Genomic DNA, 13960 nt, shown 5'->3' with positions numbered 1-13960 from the left:
AATAACATAAAATAAAAAAAAAAAACATACCAATAATGAGTAACAAGATTGAATCAGTAATAAAAAATCTCCCCCCACCCCAGATGGATTCACCATCTGGTTTTGGGCTTTTCTGGGGGGAGGAGGGTAAGATTTTTATTACTGAGCCAAATTCTACCAAACACACAAAGATAGATACCAAGGGGAGTTAATACCAATCGTCATGAAACTATTCCAAAAAAGGAGGAAAGAATTCTCCCTAGCTCATTCTATGAGGCCAGTATCACTCTGATATGAAGAAACGGACAAGGACACAATAAAAAAAAAAAAGAACTACAGACCAGTATCCCTGATGAAATTAGATGAAAAAAAAAAAAAAACTCTCAACAAAATACCAGCAAATCGAATCCAACACCACATCAAAAAGATAATACACCAGGATTAGGCAGAATTTATCCGAGGGATGCAGGGATGGTTCAAACATGCAAATTAATAAATGTGATACATCACATAAACAAAATGGACAAATACCAAATGATCATCTCAATAGATACAGAAAAAGCATTTGATAAAATTCAACATCACTTCATGATAAAAATCCTCAATAAACTAGGCATAGAAGCAGCATACCTCACCTTAATAAACGCAGTATATAACAAACCTATAGCCGGCATCATACTTAACAGGGAAAACTTGAAAGCATTCCCTCTAAGAACTGGAACAAGACAGGGATACCCTCTTTCACCAAATCTTATTCAATAGAGTACTGTAAGTCCTTGCCAGAGCATCAGGCAAGAGAATTTAAAAAGGCATCCAATTTGGAAAAGAGGAAGTCAAATTATTCCTATTTACTGATGATATGGTTTTTGTTTTTTTGGTTTTTTTCTCTCTTTGAGATGGAGTCTCACCTGTCACCCAGGCTGGAGTGCAGTGGCGTGATCTCGACTCACTGCAACCTCCGCCTCCCAGGCTCAAGCGATTCTCCTACCTCAGCCTCTCAAGTAGGTGGGATTACAGGCACCAGCCACAATGCCTGGCTAATTTTTGTATTTTTAGGAGAGACAGGATTTCACCATGTTGGCCAGGCTGATCTCAAACTCCTGACCTCAGGTGATCCACCGGCCTCGGCTTCCCAAAGTGCTGGGATTACAGGTGTAAGCCACCACACCTGGCCTGATGATATGATTTTATACCTAGAAAATCCTAAAGACTTCACTAAAAAACTCTTAGATTTGATAAATGAATTCAGTAAAGCTTCAGGATACAAAATTAATGTACGTAAATCAGTAGTGTTTGTCTACATCAATGATTTAGCTGAGGACCAAATTAAGGAGGCAATTTCTATTTACAATAGCTACAACAAAATAAAATACCTAGGAATATATTTAACAAGTGAGGAGAACTACGAAATACTGATAAATGAAATTGTAGATGATACAAACAAATGGAAAAATATCCCATGCTCATAGATTAGAAGAATCAATATCATTAAAATGACTGTACTACCTGGCTAACACAGTGAAACCCCGTCCCTACAAAAACTACAAAAAATTAGCCAGGCTTGGTGGCGGGTGCCTGTAGTCCCAGCTACTTGGGAGGCTGAGGCAGGAGAATGGCATGAACCCAAGAGGCAGACGGGGCTTGTTGTGATCCCAGATCACGCCACTGCACTCCAGCCTGGGCAACAGAGAGACTCTGTCTCAAAAAAAAAAAAAAAGGACTGTACTACCCAATGCAATCTACAGATTCACTGCAATCCCTATCAAATTACCAACATACATTTTTCACAGAATTAGAAAAAACTAAAAAAAAAGAAAGAAAGAGAAAACTACCCTAAAAATTCATATGGAATCAAAAAAGAGCCTGAACAGCCAAGGCAATCCTAAGAAAAAAGAACAAAGCTGATCCAGGCATGGTGGCTCACTCCTGTAATCCCAGCACTTTGGGAAGCCCAGGCAGGTGGATCACCTGACATCAGGAGTTCAAGACAAGCCTGGCCTACCAACATGGTGAAACCCCATCTCTACTAAAAATACAAAAATTAGCCGGGTGTGGCCAGGCATGGTGGCTCACAGCTGTAATCCCAGGACTTTTTGGGAGGCCAAGGCGAGTGGATCACCTGAGGTCAGGAGGTTGAGATCAACCTGGCCAACATGGTAAAACCTCGTCTCTACTAAAAATACAAAAAAAAAAAAAAAAAAAATTAGCCGGCTGCAATGGCAGGTGCCTGTAATCCCAGCTACTCAGAAGGCTGAGGCACAAGAATCACTTGAACCCAGGAGGCGAAGGTTGCAATGAGCTGAGATTGCACCATTGCACTCCAGCCCTGGCAACGAGTGAGACTCCATCTCAAAAAAACAAAAACAAAATAAACAAAGCTGGAGGCATGACATTACCTTACTTCAAATTATATAACAAGGCTGTAGTAACAAAAACAGCATGGTATGGTATAAAAAATAAACACATAGATCAATGGAGCAGAATAGATAACCCAGAAATAAAGCCACATACTTACAACCAACTGATCTTTGACAAAGTTAACAAAAAAATACGCTGGGGAAAGGACACCCTGTTCAATAACTGGTGCTGAGGAAACTGGATAGCCACATATAGAAGAATGAAACTGGAGCCATATATCTCACCATATGCAAATATTAGTAACTAAAGTTGGATTAAAGACCCAAACACAAAGGCAGAAACTAAAAATACTAGAAGAAAGTAACCCCATTAAAAAAAAAGGGCCGCACCGGCTCTGGGCTCTCTGTGCCCCATGGCTTCCTTTTCCTCCACTGCAGCAGCTATGGCGGTGGTGAAGACCCTAAACCCCAAGGCCAAGGTGGCCCGAACGGAGGCGGCGCTAACGGTCAACATCAGCGTTACGCAGGGTCTGCAGGACGTGCTGAAGACCAACCTGGGGCCCAAGGGCACCATGAAGATGCTTGTTTCTGGCGCTGGAGACATCGAGCTTACTAAAGATGGCAATGTGCTGCTTCACGAAATGCAAATTCAACACACAACAGCTTCCTTAATAGCAAAGGTAGCAACAGCCCAGGATGATATAACTGGTGATAGTATAACTTCCAATGTCCTAATCATTGAAGAGCTACTGAAACAGGCGGATCTCTACATTTCTGAAGGCCTTCATCCCAGAATAATCACTGGAGGATTTGAAGCTGCAAAGGAAAAGGCCCTTCAGTTTTTGGAAGAAGTCAAAGTAAGGAAAGAGATGGACAGGGAAACACTTATAAATGTGGCCAGAACTTCTCTTGGCACTAAAGTTCATGCTGAACTTGCAGATGCCTTAACAGAGGCTGTGGTGAACTCCATTTTGGCCATTAAAAGATAAGATGAACCTATTGATCTCTTCATGGTTGTGATCATGGAGATGAAACATAAATCTGAAACTGATACGAGCTTAATCAGAGGGCTTGTTTTGGACCACGGAGCACAGCATCCTGATAGGAAGAAAAGGGTGGAGGATATATACATTCTCAAGTGTAATGTGTCATTAGAATATGATAAAACAGAAGTGAATTCTGGCTTTTTTTTTTAACAAGAGTGCAGAAGAGAGAAAAACTCATAAAAGCTGAAAGAAAATCCATTGAAGATAAGAGTTAAAAAAAAAAAAAAGAACTGAAAAGCAAAGTCTGTGGTGATTCAGATAAAGGATTTGTTGTTATTAATCAAGAGGGAATTGACCCCCTTTCCTTAGATGCTTTTGCAAAAGAAGGCATAGTCACTCTGCACAGAGATAAAAGGAGAAATATGGAGAGGCCAACTCTTGCTTGTGGTGAGGTAGCCCTGAATTCTTTTGACAACCTAAATCCTGACTGCTTGGGACATGCAGGACTTGTATACAAATATACATTGGGAGAAGAGAAGTGCACCTTTATTGAGAAATGTAACAAAACTCACTGTCACATTATTGATCAAAGGACCAAATAAGCACACACTCATTCAGCTCAAAAGATGCAGTAAGGGATGGCTTGAGGGCTGTCAAAAATGCTATTGATGAGGGCTGTGTGTTTCCAGGTGCTGGTGCTGTGGAAGCGGCAATGGCAGATGCCCTGATTAAATATAAGCCCAGTGTAAAGGGCAGGGCACAGCTTGGAGTCCAAGCATTTGCTGATGTGTTGCTCATTATTCCAAAGGTTCTTGCTCAGAACTCTGGTTTTGACCTTCAGGAAATATTAGTTAAAATTCAAGCACAATGTTCAGAATCAGGTCAGCTTGTGGGTGTGGACCTGGACACAGGTGAGCCAATGGTAGCAGCAGAAGTAGACATATGGGATAACTATTGTGTAAAGAAACAGCTTCTTCACTCCTGCACTGTGATTGCCACCAATATTCTCTTGGTTGATGAGATCATGCAAGCTGGAATGTCTTCTCTGAAAGGTTGAATTGAAGCTTCCCCTGTATCTGAATCTTGAAGACTTTGCAAAGTGATCCTGAGGAATACAGCTGTGGAATTTTTGTCCAAGCTTCAGATGATTTTCAGAGGAATTTTCCCATATGAAAAAAGGAGAGAACACTAGCATCTGTTGAAATTCAGAAGTTCTGAACTTATAATTACAGTATTTTTTAAAATTGCACTGAAGTATACGCACATAAAGCAGGTATTTCATCCAGTGAACAGGATATTTGGATTTAGCGGCAGTGACATAAAATTCCTGTTAGATAAACATATGTTACCTACATTATTATTAAATATTCCTTGAAAAAAATGGGCAAAGGACAGGAACAGACATTTCTCAAAAGAAAACATGCAAGTGATCAACAAACATATGAAAAAATGCTCAACATCACTAATCATCAGAGAAATGCAAATTAAAATCATAATGAGATACCATCTTATGCCACCAGAATGGCGATTATTAAAATGTCAGAAAACAACAGATGTTGGCAAAGATGTGGAGACAAAGGAATGCTTTATGCATTGTTGGTGGGAATGTAAATTAACACAACCTTTATGGAAAACAATATGGGGATTTCTCAAATAACTAAAATAGAACTACCATATGACCCAGCAATGTCACCAGTAGGTATATATCTGAAGGGACAGAAATCAACATATCAAAAAGATACTTGCACTCATATGTTTATCACAGCACTATTCACAATAGCAAACATATATAATTAAAGTAAGTGTCCATCAGCTGAAGATTGTATACACACGCACACACACACACTCATCATGGAATACTACTCAGCCCTAAAAAAGAATGAAGTCATATCTTTTGCAGCAACATGGATAGAACTGGAGGCCATTATCCTAACTGAAATAACTCAGAAAGTCAAATATTGCATGTTCTCACTTATAAGTGGGAGCTAAACAGTAGGAACATATGGACACACAGAGTAGAATAATAGACACTGAAGCCTGCACAAGGTGGGAGTGTGGGAGGGGAATGAGGGTTGATAAATCACCTGTTGAGCACAATGTTCACTATTCAGGTAATGGGTACACTAAAAACCCAGACTTCACTACTATGCAAAATCTGCACTTTTGTCCCCTAAATATATTTAAAAAAAAATTTTTTAAAGATTGCCTTATTTGGCTGGGCATGGTGGCTCACGTCTGTAACCCCAGCACTTTGGGAGGCCAAGGCAGGTGGATCACCTGAGGTCGGGATTTCGAGACCAACTTGACCAACATGGAGAAACATCGTCTCTAATAAAAATACAAAGTTAGCCGGGCGTGGTGGCACATGCCTGTAATCCCAGCTACTTGGGAGGCTGAGACAGAAGAATTGCTTGAACCTGGGAGGCGGAGGTTGCGGTGAGCCGAGATCGCGCCATTGCACTCCAGCAATAAGAGCGAAACTCTGTCTCAAAAAAAAAAAAAAAAAAAAAAAAGGCCGGGCGCGGTGGCTCAAGCCTGTAATCCCAGCAATTTGGGAGGCCGAGACGGGCGGATCACAAAGTCAGGAGATCGAGACCATCCTGGCTAACACAGTGAAACCCCGTCTCTACTAAAAAATACAAAAAAAAAAAAAAAAAAAAAACTAGCTGGGCGAGGTGGCGGGCACCTGTAGTCCCAGCTACTCGGGAGGCTGAGGCAGGAGAATGGCGGGAACCCGGGAGGCGGAGCTTGCAGTGAGCTGAGATCTGGCCACTGCACTCCAGTCTGGGCGACAGAGCGAGACTCCGTCTCAAAAAAAAAAAAAAAAAAAGATTGTCTTCTTCATTTTCTGAATGGTCATAATCTTAATGCAGGTCCTCTAGAAAACAGAGCATTATACTTTGAGAGATGAAAACCCAGAACAAAGAGTGAGAGAAAAAAGAGATTTGAGGCAAGGAAAAGAGCTGAAGCAAAGTGACACAATGTGCTACTGTGTTGGCTACCACTTCATCCAAAACTTTAGAAAACAGACACACAAATATGTCAGGTCATTCAGCCACATGTGCTGCCTAGCACACGAGAGTTCTCCAGAAGGGCTGCAAGGAAGAACTGCACCTCAGAGTTTCCGTGGGAGAGAGAATCTTGCTGCCTGCCTCCCTCTATTTCCTAGTTCCTATTAATCAAGGGTCTTCCCACAGAAAGCTAACTCGTCCACATTTTTGAATAGTGTCATCAAGTCCTTCAGCAGCCACTCAGGAGGCCAAATTCAGTTCTGCATGGTGTATGCAGTGTTTCATCCAAGCCCAGAGTTGGGGCGTGATGCAGTACATAGGGCATGTGAATTGGAAAAGAAGTCAGATTATCCCTTTTCAAGCCTGAGCATTCTACTCAGATTTCAGCCAGCCTGACAAAGATGGTAGCGAAGGCTCGGTCTGGAAAGTGGGTGAAACCTTCAGAAGGAAAGAGGGTGGGCTCAGGGGTTCATGCCTATAATCCCAGCACTTTGGGAAGTCAAAGCAGGAGGACTGCTTGAGCCCAGGAGTTTCAGATCAGCCTGGGCAATATGGCAAGACCCCGACTCTACCAAAAATTTAAAAACTTTAAAAGGCTGCAGGGCAGTCGAGGGAAGCAGTCTGAAAGTGTCTAACACTGTAACTGACATTTGTATAATGCTCAGAACTACTGCTCTAAGTACAGAGGTGGCTCTCCTGAAGTGGTAACATTTCTTTTTTTATTTTTAATTAATTTATTTATTTATTTATTTATTTATTTATTTATTTATTTATTTATTTTTGAGACGGAGTCTCTCACCATGCCCCAGGCTGGAGTGCAGTGGCGCGATCTCGGCTCACTGCAAGCTCTGCCTCCCGGGTTCACGTCATTCTCCTGCCTCAGCCTCCCGAGTAGCTGGGACTACAGGCGCCCGCCACCATGCCCAGCTAATTTTTTGTATTTTCAGTGGAGACGGGGTTTCACTGTGTTAGCCAGGATGGTCCCAATCTCCTGACCTCCTGATCCACCCGCCTTGGCCTCCCAAAGTGCTGGGATTACAGGTGTGAGCCACCGTGCCTGGCCAAGTGGTAACATTTCTTGAAAGGAATATAATCTATGAAGATTATTGGGAGAGTACATTTTAATAGTCATATAAATAATCACATTTTAAATGAAATACAATGAACATATGTAGTAACTGAATAACATAATTTATTCAACTTGAACCTTGACAGATGAGTCTTAGGCTATAGCAACTAGTCTTAGCCTATAACAAATATGATGCAATGGATAGTATGCTTGATATTCACTGTATCCAACTCTCAATGCTATTTAATACACTGTATTATTCAGACTCCAATTTGCTTAAAAATCAGTTGGAGTGAATTATACTACAGTTTGTTTTGCTAATGAAATATGTAAAACCTTTGAAATCACTGTGAAAAGAATGAGAACTCGAGATACATTCATAATGGCAGTCAAATTGAGAGCTCTTCCAGGTAACGTTTCACTAAAATAACACTGGAAAATGGCTTGAGATAGAAGCTGGCATGGGTTGTGCTTATTACAAAACCATTTTGCACTTGCTATTTTGAAGAACAAAAAGTATGAGCTCTACTAGTTAATACTCAAAAACAAGGCAAATCATTGCTTCCTGCTAACAGTCTTAAACTATGGAACATGTTTGTTTCCACTGAATCTCTCTTGAGATTTCAAATTACTTATTCCTGTTGTATTCATTGTGACTTTCAAGGTTTATCACATGACTTGCCATGGGTGTGTGTATGTGTGTGTTTAAAGAGTAGTTATTTCAAGTGGCTCGTGGAAGAGCAGAAATCCTCAGCAAACAATATGAAAACTGTGTAAACAATTGAGAATGTATATATAAGTTGTCACCTTTACAGCAAACTGGAGTTTTCAGCTGAACAAGACAAAGTATACTAGGCATGGCTGCAGGAACAGCATTCCCCAAGGCCTTACCAGCGGTAAAGCATTACCTACAAATCCCATGAGATGGAGGCAGATAATGAAGAATGCAGTTCTAACGGCCAGGAGTCACACCAAACTATTTCTCATGCAGCTCTCTAAGATCCACGCAGTTTATCATGTCCCCTTGATTCAGAATTCATTCTTTTGCTGATACCTAAGCACCCATGACTTTCAAATATTAATCTCCAACCCCAGCGTCTCTACAACTTCCAAACCATGTATTCACAGTGGGACCTCAAAATCATCATGTCTCAAAAAGAATCTATCACCTATTCTTGCAAGTCTACCTTCCTTTCTATATTTTCTATTTTAGTTGATCATATTGCAATCCACTTACTCTCTTAAGCTAGTTATTTCATGCATCCCTTCAAAAATATTTTTTCATATAGTAGGTCCTGGGGATACAACAGTAAACAAAGCAAAATCCCTTTCCTCATGGATCTTATATTCTAGTGAAATAGACAAGAAATTGTGTGTGTGTATGTGTGTGTGTCAAGTTCAGTGGGAAAAAAATGAAGGAGAATAAAGGGATAGTGACTGACAGATATTTTGTTTGTTGTTGTTGTTGTTTTTACTTTGCGTTCCAGGATACATGTGCAGAACGCACAGGTTTGTCACATAGGTGTGTGTGTGCTGTGGCAGTTTGTCACATAGGGGTGTGTGTGCTGTGGCGGTTCGTCACATAGGGGTGTGTGAGCTGTGGTGGTTTGTCACATAGGGGTGTGTGTGTGTACTGTGTCACACATAGCGTGTGACAAACCACCACAGCTCACACACACCTATATGACAAACCGCCACAGCACACACAAACACCTATGTGACAAACTGCCACAGCACACACACACCCCCACGTGACAAACAGCCACAGCTCACACACCCCTATGTGACAAACCACCACAGCTCACACACCATGTGACAAACCGCCACAGCACACACACACGTGACAAACCACCACAGCACACACACCCCATGTGACCAACCGCCACAGCACACACACCCCTTTCATTTTATCTCATTCTACCTCCCATAATTCCCACTGAAGTCATTCTTTCAGATTCAAATGACTGTTCCCCATTCACTATTAGTAATGCTCTTCACAATGTGGTACAGGCTATCTTTTTTTTTTTTTTTTTTTTTTGAGACAGAGTTTTGCTCTGTCGGTCAGGCCAGGTTGGAGTACAGTGGCACGATCTCAGTTCACTGCAACCTCCACCTCCAGGCTCAAGCAGTTCTCCTGCCTCAGCTTCCCAAGTAGCTGGGATTACAGGTGTGTGCCACCATGCCTGGCTAATTTTTGTAGTTTTAATAGAGACAAGGTTTCACCATGTTGGCCAGGCTGGTCTCTAACTCCTGACCTCAGGTAATCTGCCTGCCTCGGCCTCCCAAAGTGCCAGGCTACCTTTTAAACTCTAACTTCTACCAATCCCACTCCCCAATCCACTCCCTATGAGGATTGACTTTTTTCTCATCTCCATTGGTTCCCAATGTAGATTGGTATAACATTGCTTTATTAGTATTTGGTTTTCATTAGGCCTCCTATTACAGTGTGATCTCCTCTTGAGTGCAGACTGTATCATTCATCTTTACATCCACATCTAGCCCAGTTCCTGGCATGTAGTAAGTAACTAGTAAATGTTTGCTTGTTTCATCTGAAAATAAAAATTTATTGAAGTTTAATTTCCTCCTTGTTCTTTGGGTTTTTGTTTTGTTTTGTTTTAGTTGGAGTTTGAGTTTTATTTATTTATTTTTTTTGAGGCAGAGTCTCGCTCTGTTGCCAGGTTGGAGTGCAGTGGCGTAATCTCGGCTCACTGCAATCTCCCCCTCCCAGGTTGAAGCGGTTCTCCTGCCTCAACCTCCTGAGTAGCTGGGACGACAGCCATGCGCCACCACGCCCAGCTAATTTTTGTATTTTTAGTAGAGATGGGGTTTCACCATGTTGGCCAGGATGGTCTCCATCTCTTGACCTCGTGATCTGCCCGCCTCCATGTCCCAAAGTGCTGATAACAGGCGTAAGCCACCATGCCTGGCCTATTTCCTCCTTTTTCTTTTAATGAAAGTTAGCTCTGTAAAAATTTCAGAGTATCTTTATGACTATTATCCTTGGAGACATCCCAGCAGTGTGAAGTTATGGAGACCACGCAGCTGATAGGAATTTTTTTCCCCAGGTGTCATAATAATTGCTAGTGAGTTTCCCAAAAGCTTTGTGAAGGCCAGGTAAACATGGTCAGCTGTGGTGCCTGCTCTAAGATTTTTGACAAATAAGAGATGAAGGCTGGCAGAGCCCATGCTTCTGAAATGCTCTCATATCTGAAATAATGTATGGCAGGGTAATGACAAAAGTAGCAACTAAAGAAACCTCTTAAACCTGTCTTTCTCTTACCCTGTTATATAAAGGCTTTTGTTGAAGACTGTCAATTCTCATAACCCAGTAATGAATCATGGTTAAACTAACAAAACACATACAGCAAAACAAAAGCAAAAACTGTGATTCTGGTGATACCACTAGAGAAAAGCTCAAGGCCAACTTTATTTAATCCTTCCTGTAGCATCCTCAAGAGACAGAAAATTAGATCAGGTGCAATGGCTCACACCTGTAATTCCAGCACTTTGGGAGGCTAAGGTGGGTGGATCATTTGAGGTCAGGAGTTGGAGACCAGCCTGGCCAATGTGGTGAAACCCCGCCTCTACTAAAAATACAAAAATTAGCCAGGTATGGTGGCGGGCACCTGTAGTCCCAGCTACCCGGGAGGCTAAGGCAGGAGAATCACTTGAACCTGGGAGGTGGAGATTGCAGTGAGCCGAGATTGTGCTACTGCACTCCAGTCTAGGCGACAGAGCGAGACTCCATCTCAAAAAAAAAAAAAAAAAAAAAAAAAAAGAGAAAATTAGAGCAGCAGTTCAATTATCTTCTAGTGATATCAAAAGTAGAACTCAGGTCTTCTGACTTCTACTATGTATTTATTTAAAAAAAATAAACCTACCCAGGAATTATTTGGATAAAATATAAAAAGTACTTCAGATGATGCTGTTTTGACTGTAATAAACTAGGGCAAAATTATTTAAAGTTTTAAATATTGAATGGGAATTTCAGATCTTTGTAAATGAAATGATCCATGAACTATTATATCACCATCATTTCTATCTAATAACCATTTGAAAATCATTTCTGTCCAATAACCATTTGGAAAATATTATCTACCCTTTTGAACAAATTAAAATCTTATATTAAATGTTGAAGACTGGGTACGGTGGCTTATGCCTGTAATCCCAGCACTTTGGGAGGCTGAGGAGGGTGGATCACTTGAGGTCAGGAGTTCAAGACCAGCCTGGCAAACAAGGTGAAACCCCATTTCTACTAAACATACAAAAATTAGCCAGGTGTGGTGCTGTGTACCTATAGTCCCAGCTACTTGGGAGGCTGAGGTAGGAGGGTCACCTAAGCCTGGAAGGTCGAGATTGCAGTGAGCTGTGATCATGCCACTGCACTGTATAACCTGGGCAACAGAGGGAGACTCCATCAAAAAAATAAAACAAAACAAAACAAAAGAAGTTTAAATAATTCTTCAATTACATTGATACCAATTTTTGTTTTTAGCAGGAAGAACATTCCCTTAAGCCCATAGTAGAGAACAGCCAGATATATTTTCAGCTTAGCACTAAGAGAATTAGAAGATATTTTTCAACTTAATGTAGGTGCTGGGTAAATACTGTCTGGGAACGTTTTAAGACAATAAATCTGATCTTGGTTAACTCATTAGTGATTTTTTAAATTCTGCTTTTCACTAAGGGGGAAAAGCTCTTGCAAAAGGTAATAGTTTCTGTTTTAAAAATAATTTAATTTCTCTCTGTGTGAAAGGAATACATTTTCTTACAAAATAACAGATTTTGAAAACAGGAGCTTAATACTTGTTAGGGTAGAAAACAGTTCTGTGCTTCCATTTGCTTTTTTTCTGACTATCATTTCCAAGCAGACTTTGTTTTATTAAGAAGAAAGTAGGCTCAAGATAATAAGAAAGGTGCAGCGCTGGGGGCACGCCTCTTCTGCAGGTACAGATGTCACTTATGCTGTGTCATCCAGTTTCATAAACAAGTATTTTACCAGAGAGAAACTAAGAGTTTTGTTTCATATGGTATTTCCCAATGTTTATGTAGTGAAATGACTTCCCTGTTTTATAATGAGCTACTCAGAGTATAGATATTGAAATTCTCACTATGTTAATATTAACAAACCCTTGGAGAGTTGCTGAGGAAAGGATTGGGAAGAATCAGAGAAAGATTGCCTTTGAAAACAGTCCTTTACACAATGAAGAAAGTGAAAACACGACCCACAGAATGGGAGAAAACATTTGCAAATCATATACTAATAAGGGACTTGTATAAGAATATGTAAATAACTCTTTTACCTCAACAGTAAAAAGAAAAATAACCCAACTTTTAAAACATGGGCAAAGAGGCCAGGCATGGTGACTCATGCCTGTAATCCCAGCACTTTGGGAGGCTGAGGCAAGCCGATCATCTGAGGTCAGGATTTCAAGACCAGCCTGGCTAACATGGTAAAACCCCATCTCTACTTAAAATACAAAAATTAGCTGGGTAGTGGCACATGTCTGTAATCCCAGCTACTCAGGAGGCTGAGGCAGGAAAATCACTTGAACCCAGGAGGCAGACGTTGCAGTGAGCTGAGATCATGCCACTGCACTGCAACCTGGGTAACAAGGTGAGACTCCATCTGATATGGTTTGGTTGTGTCCCCACCCAAGTGTCATCTCAAATTGTAGCTCTCATAATTCCCGTATGTTGTGGGAGGGACCTGGTGGGAGATAATTGAATCATGGGGGTGGTTTCCCCCACACTGTTCTTGTGGCAGTGAATAAATCTAACAAGATCTGATGGTTTTATAAGGGGTTGCCCCTTTCACTTGGCTCTCATTTTTCCTTTTGCCTGCCGCCATGTAAGATGTGCCTTTCGTCTTCTGCCATAATTGTGAGGCACCCCCAGCCACGTGGAACTGAGTCCATGAAACCTCTTTTTCTTTATAAATTACCCAGTCTCAGGGATGTCTTTATCAGCAGCATGAAAATGGACAAATAAACTGTCTCAAAAAAAGGGGGCAAACAATTCAAATAGACATTTCTCCAAAGAAGGTAACACGTGGCTAATAAATATATGAAAAAAATGCTCAACATTATTAGTTATCAGGAATATCTAAGTGCAAATCAAAACCATGATGAGATACAACTTCACACCCCCTAGAATGACTGCCGTCAAGAACACAGACAATAACAAATGTTGGAGAGGATGTAGAGAAATTAGAACCTTTGTACATGTGAGAATGTAAAATAGTGCCACTGCTTTGGAAAAGTATCTGTCAGTTCCTCAAAATGTTAAACAAAGAAATAGTATAGCCCAGCAATTCCACTCCTAGGTATATACCCAAGAGACCTGAAAACATCCCCATACAAAAATCTTTTTTTTTTTTTTTTTTTTTGAGACGGAGTCTCGCTCTGTCACCCAGGCTGGAGTGCAGTGGCCGGATCTCAGCTCACTGCAAGCTCCGCCTCCCGGGTTTACGCCATTCTCCTGCCTCAGCCTCTCGAGTAGCTGGGACTACAGGCGCCCGCCACCCCGCCCGGCTAAGTTTTTTTGTATTTTTAGTAG

The 13960-nt window shown here is 41.1% G+C and overlaps 1 pseudogene; it reads left to right on the top strand.

Moving 5' to 3' along the window:
• Positions 1-699: 699 nt before the first annotated feature.
• LOC102116276 (T-complex protein 1 subunit zeta pseudogene) lies at positions 700-4594 on the top strand (annotated as a pseudogene).
• Positions 4595-13960: the final 9366 nt, after the last annotated feature.

This window comes from Macaca fascicularis, chromosome 6, assembly GCF_037993035.2.
Source record: "Macaca fascicularis isolate 582-1 chromosome 6, T2T-MFA8v1.1".
In the NCBI taxonomy this organism is placed as follows: Eukaryota; Metazoa; Chordata; class Mammalia; order Primates; family Cercopithecidae; genus Macaca; species Macaca fascicularis.
Note: the sequence above shows the minus strand (reverse complement) of the source record. Positions and strands in the feature narration are given on the sequence as shown.